Below are 12,352 nucleotides of genomic sequence, written 5' to 3'. Positions count from 1 at the left end.
TAGATGGTAACAATTCTGTTATGTTCTTTCTCCAGGATAAACTTCAACTCATTCAAGGTTGGAAAAAAAGGCAGTTCTAGGTATGAATTCCCATTGAAAGATGGAAAAAGTAAATCTGCATCTAAAAAAAAAGTCATATTAATATATTCTGATATACTATATTGTTAATCAAGTAGATAAGAATGACACATTAATAGTTAGGATTCATTTTTAAAAAACTAATATTTATAAATATTATTTAGGCCCAGCTTTAAGAAATTTAGATATATAAGTATAATAAAGTTGTAAAGTCATTGTCTCAAATAATTAACCACTGGTCCAGAGGAAAAGACTCGAAGCAAGAATGCTAACTTGTTGTTCGTAAATAAGCTTTAAGGGTAAACAAACACCCTAAAACTGTATGAAAAAAATCTGTAAAATCTGTGAAATAATAGTTTTCATTAGTTTTAAAAATATTCTGTTACAAATGGCTATACATGAAATTATATATACTTAAAATCAAATTTGATTTGATATAATTACACAGCAATAAAAAAGTTAAGATATCTGTGACACAAAAAAGATTAGAAAGTTGCCACATTCTTTTTATTAATATTCATTAATATTTAATGCTTTTCAGTAATAAGATATTTAAAAAATATTGCTCCTATGAGAGGTTATTCATAATTTTAGAGCTATTCTTTTAGAATTCTTAATCTTTTAAATAATTAATCTCATAAACTCTTGAGGCACATATAATTTAAAAAGTATTTTATTGTCATATATCTATATTTAGATCTATAGACTTGTACACTGAACAAGTGTAATACATAAGATGTTGAAATTGCAACATCTTATTTTTGTCTTTCTTGCAGTGGGAAAAGTTTTCTCTCTCTCAGGGTGAAAACTTGGCAGTCCCTATGAGTCATACTTTCTTTCTAAGTTATACAATGATTCAAAGTTTAAAAAATTTATCAATATTTTACATTTTCCATCGTAGATATGACGTCCCCTACCCTTTTTCACCAGTCAAGGCCTGCAGGGCGCCTGACTCCTGTTGTCTGCCTGGAGTGGTATGAAGAAGCTGGCTACCTGCTCCTTCAGGCTAGCTGCTGTTTCTGACCCTTCCAGCTTTGAATGAGAGAAGACAAGGTGGAGTGACAGAGAACACAGTAAAGGAGAGCTGTTAGAGTTGGTGATTAATACTGTTGTAAGCAGGCCTCATGCTCTCCAGGAATAGCCGATGTTTAAAATAAACCATTTCCAAATATCGCCTCCCATTCAGTTGGTTGCCTGTTTGTCGTGTTGGTTTCTTTTGCTGTGTAGATTTTCAGTTTGATACAGTCCCATTCATTTATTTTTGCTTTTACTTCCCTTCGCTTTGAGGTCAAATTCATAAAATCTTCTCTAACTCCAAGGTTCATGAGTTCAGTACCTATGTTTTCTTCTATGCGATTTATTGTTTTCGGGTCTTATATTTAGGTCTTTGATCCATTTATGGAATATTACTCAGCCATAAGAAAAGATGAAACACTGCCATTTGTGACAACATGGATGGATCTTGAGATTATCATGCTAAGTGAGACAAGTCAGACAGAAAAAATTAACCGTAAGACTTAACTTCTATGTGGGATAACAATCTGAAAGCAACAAATGAACAAGACAACAGGGAATCATGGACACAGACAACAGTTTAGTGGTTACCAGAGGGGAAGTGGAGGAGTCTGGGGGAGGAAATAAGGGTAAAGAGGGCAAATATATGGTGATGGAAGGAAATTTAACTTTGGGTGATGAACACACAATGCAATATACATGTGATGTATTATTGAATTGTACACTTGAGACCTATTTAATTTTGTTATCCAATATCACCCTAATAAACTTAAGTAAAAAAGAATTAAAAAAGAATTGCACACACAGAAAATAAAATGGACTGTTTCTCTTGTGGTAGGAATATTAGATAAAATACAGAATTTTCAATTACATTTCAATTTCAGATAAACACAAATGATTTTGTTAGTATAAGTATGTCCCAAACATTGGCATGAGATATACTAAAAAATTATTTGTTGTTTATTCGAAATTCAAATTGAACTGAGGGTTCTCTGTTTTTAGTTAAACCTGGCAACCCTATGACTCATGAGGATTTGTGCAATTTTTAGAAACCCTTTACCAACTGCAATTCTTAGGACTTGTCCTAAAGCCTACCTTTGGCTTGTCACTTTTAACTTGGTCCCACTCTGATTTTTCACATTATACACAGACTCTTGCTTTTGACAGCCACTTTCCAGTGCCAAAGTTACACAGGCAAGGAAGACTTGATTTAAGACTAATGTAATAGTGGAGAGAGGCCAGAATTCCGTCTTTGTGCAATTCCTCTGAAACAAATGGTGGTAAAGTTTTGAAGAGCTGAGGTGAAGAGATCATAGACTATCTGTTTTGTTATTGGCCTTACTTCCAAAACATCAACTTTCTCATGTCATCATTACAGAAAGTAGTTTACAATCTGGAGCAAGGCACCCATTGAAGGTAGGCTCCTACCCTCCCAAGGAAACTGGGAAAGAGGACCACTATCATTTTTTTGATGATTACATTTGAAAGAAATGGCTCCAGGTCTTGGAGAGAGACATTCCTGGCTTGTAAAATTGGCAAAAAACTTTTAAAAAGATTTATTTCTCAAGGGTGCAAAAGATTTACAATTGACAGTTTTCTAAAGTAAATGATCTAAGAAAAGTGAGGTCAGGGACCTAGAGTCAGGAAGAAGCCTGTCTAGATTTCAGTCAAGCTGAGAGGAATGTTAGTGTTTTCTTGGTTACCTGACTAGAAAAGCTACTTGGAAGGAACATAAAATGACTCGGGTCAAATCTCTTTTCTGATGGATTCATATCTACTTCATGGTAAATAGTCTTACATTCCCTGCCATACTGTCTGTGGGGGTATAGTTAATTTTACAATATCCTCTCTCTCTGTCTCTCTCTCTGTTTCCCTCTCTCCTCTATCTTCTCTCCTCTCTCCTCTATCTTCTCTCCTCTCTCCTCTCTCTCTCTCTCCCTCCACAATACACACACAAATGCAAAGGCTGCTCTGGCTTTCTCGGGTATGAAAGTATGACTGTTTGTCCATGGTGTTCCTTTCTAAATGATCTACTTTTAGCTACCCCTAAACACTGTCAGATGTGATGGGTGGAAGAGAGTAAAGGGCGAGGTTGACAAGATAGTTTTCTACAAAACCATTGTCCTCAAAATAATGTCTGTAAAGCCCTTTTTCTTCTTCAAATGCTGCCTCTTTTCATATCAAGAATATTTCCTAGTTAAATCCTGCTCTTAGATATGGTACATCATTTTGTTTATAGCATTATACCCTGGGTGTAAAAGGAAGTTTACTTTTAACATTCTGTTAATGTCCATAACTTTGCATTGCCAGATACAAATAATATAACTTATCTATTAGCAAACAACTTGATTCAATATATGATATCATATATTTTTACAATTTCTTGTCTTTCTACCCATAATATTTAACTCCTTCAAGTTTACCTAACTGGCTCTTTATTTTACTGGATCTGCTGTTTTCAAAGGTTTTTAGGCCTAGTTAGCAAATCCTTTATCAGTGTTCCTATGGCTAGAAATCTCTTCAATACTTAATATTTATTTTTATTAAAATCTTCTCCTTGTCTTTTACCACACTATACTACAATTTTACTGTCTTCTTATTTGCCCGATAGAGACTTTTCAGACAGTTCTCTCAACTATCCCATAATGAGCATAGTTTCCAAAGCTCTATCCTGGGTCATAATAATTCCTCCATTTTTTTCTAAATCTGCTCCTCCTCCATTTTCTTACTCATAGCTCTTATTCTTCTAGGCTTAGAAACTCAGCATCATTATCCACCCATCTCTTCTCAAACTAGATGCTGGTTCCTGTCACCCTTTTCTGAAATCAAATCTTGCAACTTTCCCTCTGCTACCACTACTCTTATTTAAGTTTTCAAGGCATTTAAACTCAACTGTTGGAACAGATTCTTTCTAACCGGCCTCCCTTCTAGTAGTGTCTATTAGCTCTCATTGCTGTCATGTCAAATTTACTTAGTTGTAATCATCTGAGATCTTTGGTCAAAATTGTTCAGTACTACAGAATAATTCCTCTACTTATGGAGTAAACTAGACCTTCCATGGTTTTATTTTTCAGCGCTTCTACACACATACATTTACGAGTGAGTTTGAACCACATTTTTTTTCTATGGCTCTACTTGTGTTAGCACTGTTCTATTTGTTTGGAATGCATTTCCAATCCTGGGTATATAAATCTTCTCTTAAGTCAAGGCTCACCTTGAATATTCCCCCAAATTTGAACTCCCTATAGTACTGTATCTACAACTCTTTTAGTGCATGTATGTTTTCTAACTTATGTTACAGTTGTTATAATTGTTGGGTAGCATTGATAGAATAGTAAATCTGTTACTTTGGATAAGAGAAGTAAATTATCTTTAATTAGAAATAAAATATTCTAAATAAATTTTCAGAAGACATTGGGGAAATATGAGTTAAAGAGATGAGTTTGCTTTCTTGTGACCAGAAAGGCTCATAAAACATTTGGTGTTTGGCTAGATGGAGTAGAATGTTCAACAGATAAGAAATTGCACCTATACCATTTTTAATATATTATAAGGAGAAAAACAATATGCTAATCAAGTTAATGGATGATGTAGATAGCTCTACACTGGAAGAAGTTTGAATGAGAAATTTTAATGTAGCTATAGAAGATGAAAATGGTTAAGATTACAAAAAGATGGATTTGGGTTTTAAATTAATAGAATCCTTAGCATGTAACTTGGCAGCTATTTCAATGTTGCATATCTGTTGATTCTACCATATGATTTTAGACACTGTTTCTTCCTATTGATTTTACCTGTACCATTTGGAGTTGCTGATGTTTTCATTCATTCAACAAATATTTGTGGAGTGACTATTACATGCTAAGACTAGTCAAAAAATATAGTGGTGAGCAAAACAGATAAAAAACCTCACCCTCATGAAGCTTAGATTCTAGGTTTATGAAAGAAACCCTCAAGCTAGAAGTTGGTGAAATTTATTCTACTAATGTGGTAGATCTTTTCCTGAGCCCTGGGAAGATATGCCACCCTATTTGTTTAACCATTTTTTCCAGACATTTGCTTTCAACAAAGGAGCACTGAGCCTAACGTGAGATGTAGGACTAGGTAAAAGGGGGAGAAAAACAAAACCTAATTCATCTACCCTTCCACACTATTCATTCTCTGGTGGAAAGATCTGTGTACCATTCATCTTTGTATTCTCTTATGGAATGACCAATTTTGCACATTGTAGGCAAATATATTCTTAAACAAATAAAACTCTTGCTAAAATAATCATTTGTGATATTTTAAAAAAAGGACAGAAAAATATTCTTATAATTAAAATGGGTTGAAGAAAGGTTATAGAGATGGGGTTCTAGAATTTTCCTTGTGTTTAAGCTTTTTACATTATTTATAAATCCACAGGAAAATTTCTGTAGGAGGATACTCTTTATATAAGGGTTCATATATGAATCAAATTATTGGGATCCATAATCAGGTTTTACTTATTCTGAGAAATAGTGAACTCACCAAGAGCAGTAAAAATGTAATTCAATTTGCTTGAAAAAATGACTTCCACATTACTTTGCAGGAGCATTTCTATTGTATAATTCAGGTGCACCTGCCTACTTCCTAACTCACACACTCCTTGAACCTTTTTTTCAGAGCTGACAGGTTTTATGAAAATTATGACAGGGAACAACAATTATGAACAATAAACATTTGCTATTGAATTGCTTTCTAACCATATTAATTTTCATTATCATCATGTTTAGTGAATATGTTGAAAAACAGAACTGCCCTGAATGTGGAAAACAAGACTAATTGGGGTTAGGCGGAGTGTTTTCCCGCTGCTTCCAAAAGCCTCTTCAGGCAATGCTATTTGAACACACTCCAAATGTATTTCTCTTCCAATTATAAATGGAAAAAAACCCCACAGGGTTTTTATATGAAAATATGTACTAAACATTTTACGAAATATGTCATATAGTAGTTAATTAGTGGCTTCTGATTACAACTTAGACATCTGTGATATTTAAATGTCTTAAAAGATTATATAGGCTGATCTAGCTAATTATATTAAGTTTTATATGGTTAAAAAAATTTAAAATCAGTTCTGAGTCATGGGAAAATTCAATAAATTAATCCAGAAGTAGGATCTTTTAAATTCCTAAATTATGTTATATGGAAGCAAAACAAAGCTCCCAAATTGTGAAAAGAAGGTATGAAACCACAGTACCAAGTTTGAAGCACCTTATTTTAAAAATATGGATGTATTTAATTTTTTTCATTCAACATGCTTCTATGGTATGAATCAGAACCACAGTCAATTAATAACAACAACTCACTGAAATTTCATCCAGGAGAGCACCATGGAGTTATTTTATGATATAGAAAACACAGAAGAGATTAGTATCTTTACCTTTAACATAATACATCTGAACAGCATAAATGTTATGCACTTTGAATAGAAATAAAACTCTTTTGTCTGAGTTTTATTATTGTATGAATTATAATCCCCTCAGCCTCGTATAAAGGTCTTCTATGATCTAACCCCTAAAACTGACATACTAGTCTATGATTAAAGCTACAAATGTGATGGGTCACAAATTATATATATACAACTTTATTGTAATTCTTGGTCCTAGAAGAAATATTGTTTGCTATTCTTCCTTTATAATGGAAACAGATTTGACTTAATAGAAATTAAAAAATTAATACTAGTAAATATTTTTGTTGGTCTTTTCTTACTTTCCCCAGAAAGAACATTATACAAATTCTATGACTAAGTTCATAAAAAAAGATAAGAATGATACAATGTAATTAATAAATATTTTGCTTTGAGATTAAAAACATTGCATCTCTTATGATTCTAATTTTATTAAACTCTGTGATAAAAAGGAATATCTCTAATTAATAAGTTCATATATCTCTCTTTCTGAAACATCACTAAAAAGTAATGACTCTAACCAATAATATTCAAAGATTCAAAGTTAAAATCACCTATATTATTCCAAAATTATAAAATTAAGTTCCAAGACCCATGAAATAAATATTACACATATTAATTATGAGAAACTTCAATGTCTTAAAGATCTTTACAAATTATTGTTTTGGTTTTCTTTGAGTAAACACCCAGAAGTGCAATTGCTGGGTCAAAAGGTATATCCATTTTTAATTTTTTGAGAAACCTCCAGACTGTTTTCCATATATTTTTTGCTTATTTTAGAATTTAAAAAAAAAATTACGTTTGAATGGACTAAATTATTACCTTTACTTGGATAATTTCCCCATATTAGTCATTCACATTTATGTTAATTCATATATGTTGATCAATTTGTTAAGTGCCTGATAAAAATTATCTATGACTCTGTTGTTGCTGCTAGTACTGCTGCTATTTTTGCAGCACCTACTTTTCTCCCCACTAGAAAAAGCACTTGCAAAAATGAGGACAGAACTATCATTTCTCCGTTTGGCCATAACCACTTCATTCCTGCATTTAGAACATAAAGAGAGTTTCTCTGCATCTGATCAAAGCAATGTACAAGGAAATAATATGTGTTAAAATCAAAACAAAACAAAACTTAACAAAACAAAGCACAACTAGGACAAGAAAGATAAAGAACCGTCAATACCTCACATTATACCTGACATGTCATAATAGCTACCAATCTCTCTCTAGTCTATTCCTATACATTCTTCTCTTAGTTCAGAAATTTTCCCTGAGTAATCTCATTAAAAAAGTAACTTTAGTTACTTTCTAGCTTCTGAAAACTGTTGATTTTAAATCTTTAGCACAGATAACTTCTGACCTTACATGTCTAGCTATCTATTAGACAGATCCACTTGGAAGGAATATACGTAACCTAAATTCAGCATATCTAAACCAGTTTGTTGCTTTTTGTCTTTTGCAATTTGATCTTCCTTTTCAATAGCAAGTGATAGTTCTCAGTACAACTCACCAAATGACAACCGTGAGTTCCTTAAAAGCAGGCAATTGGCTTATTTTTTTGTATGTTACCAGAAAAATAGCATAATTTTGGCATATATTCAATAAATGTTTAATGAATGAATGAACATGCTGCTAATATTTTGTTTTGCATTTAATTGTAGAATTTTTATCTACCAAGTTGTTCAAATAACAATCTTAGTGTAGTCATCAAACATCCCTTTTTCGTTCTCTATCTTCCAGCCCTCCACATCATTCCTTTTATCAGATATTTAATTTTATTGGTTCTCCTTCACTTGTAATGCCTTCTTCATCTTCTGCTTGTACTCTTCTAAATGATTTCTAACTGTTCCCATGACTTCAGTTTCTCCTCTGTTCAATTCTTGTCAAATTTATCTTATTTAAACACCGGTTCAATTATACCGTTTTCCTATTTAAAAAGTCTTTAATGGTCTCCCATTGCCAGCAAGATAGTAACCATTTAGTGTTGCATAACAGTTATTCTTAACTTTCCTTCCAAGACTACATAATTCTCCAAATAGCCTATATGCTATCCACAGTTTATATTACTCTGAATTTTGAACATTCACTGTTTAGTTTTCCTACCTCCATGAATGCTTCTACTTATTGGTCTTTGTTTTTTCTTAAATCATTTTGGTAAATTTTATTTTTCAAAACTATCTTCTCTTTTAGAGAAGTCCTCTAACACATTGCCATTTATATTTATATTTATATATAGTATTTTAAAACTTTTCATGTACACTTTGTCTATGGTTATGTCCTTATTTTATCTCAAATATATCTCTTCTTTCCACCCTAGATTAACCTTGCTCTGTTTTTGATGGCTGAGCAAGTCAGCCAGAGTCTGGGCTCCTGTGTTGTCTCAATTCGATTGATTCTACTCTGTTCTATTTTCTATATAAGGTTTATATAGTTTGCTAAATATGTTTGAAAAGCATTAATCTAAGGCAAGATATACAGAAATTCATAAGTTAAGCTATAATTAAGCTGTCAGGTCCCATGACATAGCCCTCTACTTTGATGGTCTCCAAACTTGCTCCCATCATGATTGGAGTGATTAGGAATTGAGAATACAACTCATACTGTTTAAATATGAACATGTGATATACATCGAAATGTTAATTTATTAATTGAAAATATAACTGTCTGTGGATTGAGATACTGATATTTTTATGATCTCATTTTTTTTCCCTACATCCATGTTATGTTGGAAGAAAATTGCAATCGGTAAGTCATTGTGATCATAGAAATCGGAAACCAGAGTATTAGAGAAATCACAAAGAATAGAAAATTTGACAAAAGATATTTACAGAAAATGAAACACATAAAAAGCTTCACCTCAACAGTACTCAGAAAAATATAAATTTTAATTACTATTAGATATGTAATTTTACAGCTTTCAGATTGGCAGAAATTAAAAAGTCTCCATTTGCAAGTTTTAGTGAATATGTGAAGTAATTGGAACTGTTACATTTTACTGGGGTTAGTAAAAACTTGATATAAACACATTTAAAAATTATTTGGAAGTATCTGGTAATAAATATTAAGTAGTGCACAAACTATCAAGTACTCTCCTAAATCTTTCAAAAATCTCTTGCATATGTACTCAGGAGGGGATATATAAAAATAATCAGAAGAGTACAGTTTATATATTATTAATCATTTTATAATGATTTCAAAAAAAGTCTAAATTTCCATTAAAAGAATGTTGAGAGTGTAACTTGTGATGAAAGCATATAAATGAATACTATACAACAGTGAAATAAGTTACTCTATCAATATGGATGAACTTTTAGGGCATAATACTGAGCAAAAAAAGCAAGCTGCAAAATAATACATAGAGTTGGTATTATTGACATAAAATTTTAAGACAAATAAAATAATGCTACATATTATTTAGTGGTATATACTATGAGTATGAATAAATGCACGGGATAATAAAGACAAATTCAGAATAGTGCTTATTTCTGAAATGGCAAGCAAGATTACGCAGTGGCTTCAAATGCATTTGTAATATTTTACTTATATTAGTTAATGGCTACATCAATGATTGTTATGCTATTCTTTATATCTTTCTGGAAAACAAATTATAATCTTAAAGTCATTGGTAAGCAGGGGAATTAGAATACAGAAAATAAGATTTGTAAAGCCACAATGATGCAATATTCCCAATGCCCCAATCCTTTCTAATTTGTCTTCTATCTTCATCATTCCATCAAAGCAGCTCTGACTAAAATTATCATTGAGTTCAATGTCTCCATTAAGATTTAAAAGTACATATTACATGCCCATTTTTTTCTTAAGTTTGACTTCTACAGAAGGTTTTTGAGAATGAGTTTTTGAGAATGACAATGTACAATATAACTTAATTAAACATGCTTGCAATGTTAGCTGCTGTTTTAGATGTGATTACTTCAGTAGGTCAAATAAACACATTCTCCTGGCACCTGGTATGTAAGTATCAATTTAGCAAATCCTCTATCTCTATTCTAATCAGTAAAGAACTCTAAGATTACTTTGCCTTTATCCAGAAAGGATAACAATATACTGTCACAGTCTTGTGTTAAGATTACATCAATTCTCCAAAACTGTATCACAACTTAATCCATGACGAAGTCTTTTACTTTATTCACTCATAAAATACTTTATCTCTTCAATGTTCTACTATTTTAGTGATATTTTACACTACCTGTTGATAGTACCTGGAAATAGAAGGTATCTAGATAGATGCCTTGGTACACTATATAAGTGTACCAAGATTAGGGAATAAATTTCCATGAAAATTAAAGGGCATTACACTTATGAAATTTTTGTGGTTCCTTTCATCTAGAACATATAGGATATCTCTATCCAGGGGAAAAAAACAAACAAACAAACAAACAAGTTACATCTGGTGGGCAGAAAGCTTGTAACCACAAAAGAGCAAGGTGAAGACCAATTTGATTCAGTAAAAATGACATCATGGAGAATTAGAAAGAATTTGCATCTTTTTGTATATTGTTTTATTCCAGCCCAAAAAATGTATTCAAATCACTGTTCCATATAGACAGTTTTTCCTTTTTGATTTTCTGACTTTGATTCTGGAATCATGCTCCTTATTCTTGAAATACTTCCTTCTCAAGTTGCTTTAGTGAGTGTCCCTTGCTGGTAAACACTCTCAGTTTATTCTTTTTTTTTTTTTTCCTAAAGATATTCTTATTTTTTTCTGATGGATCATATTTTTCAATGAAAGTTTAGCTGTGCAAATCTTTGCAGACTGACATTTAGTTTCTCTCCATAATTTAAATATATTGTTTCTCTCGGTTGAATTTTATTGCTGATGCTTTAGAATAATTAGAAATGTGCTAGAATATTTAGGTATGTTACGCCTTCTCTATCTACCATGTCTTTAATTTCTTTTGTATATTTGCTTTATCTCTCTGTGTTAAAATATTCAGATCTTACTTCCTGTATTTAATTTTTTCTCAGTTGTATCTAATCTGCTATTTATCTATTGCATTTTTAATTATTATATATTTTATTTATTTAATTGCCTGGAATTTTGTGGTGAGCTCTTTTTGTTTTGCTTATTTTTTAATTCTCTCTTGTATTTTCTTCAGTATTTTAAATAAGGTAATTTTATTTCTGAACTTAATAGATCTAACATCCAAAATCCTTGGGTTTATAATCTTGCAGTTTATTTTTTCTACAGTATTTTGGTTGAGGTGGTCTGTTTTAGCTGGTGTTCTGGTTTTTATTAATTATGTAATTATTTTTATTAATATTTATTGGCAAGAGCCTATAGAGACCCAATTTATGGAATTTGGATTTGCAAAAATGAATTTGATTTTGCTTCTTAGAAATATTGAGGCTTTCAAATTGAGACCATTTTATATTAATTTCTAGTTTGAAATTTCTTCAACCAAATTTGTAGTATGACTTAGAACCATGAACCTACATGAGGGAAGGTCTATTGAAAAATACTTGGGGAGAGGATTTATTTATACACTTGTAGCCCAGGTAGCTGACCAAGAGTTTTCCTGTTGCTTTTCTTTGCTGGTAGGTTCTCCCTTACTCCTCCCTTTCCATTGAGTCAGAAGTTCTTTGGAGGTCTAAAGTATATAAATAATTTTCAGTTTCAACTCTTAACTTTGTCCAAACACAAAGAGCTTTTCTTTATGTCTTATGCTGCCCTTAAAACCTTTATGTCTAGGATCTGCAAACATCAAACGTGCTTTCACTAACACAGTTTTCTTCCTTCCTTCCTTCCTTCCTTTTCTCTTTCTTTCTTTCTTTCTTTCTTTCTTTCTTTCTTTCTTTCTTTCTTTCTTT

The sequence above is a fragment of the Pteropus medius genome, unplaced genomic scaffold (genome assembly GCF_902729225.1).
Source record: "Pteropus medius unplaced genomic scaffold, Ma_sr-lr_union100, whole genome shotgun sequence".
In the NCBI taxonomy this organism is placed as follows: domain Eukaryota; kingdom Metazoa; phylum Chordata; class Mammalia; order Chiroptera; family Pteropodidae; genus Pteropus; species Pteropus medius.
This window is presented reverse-complemented; position numbering follows the sequence as displayed.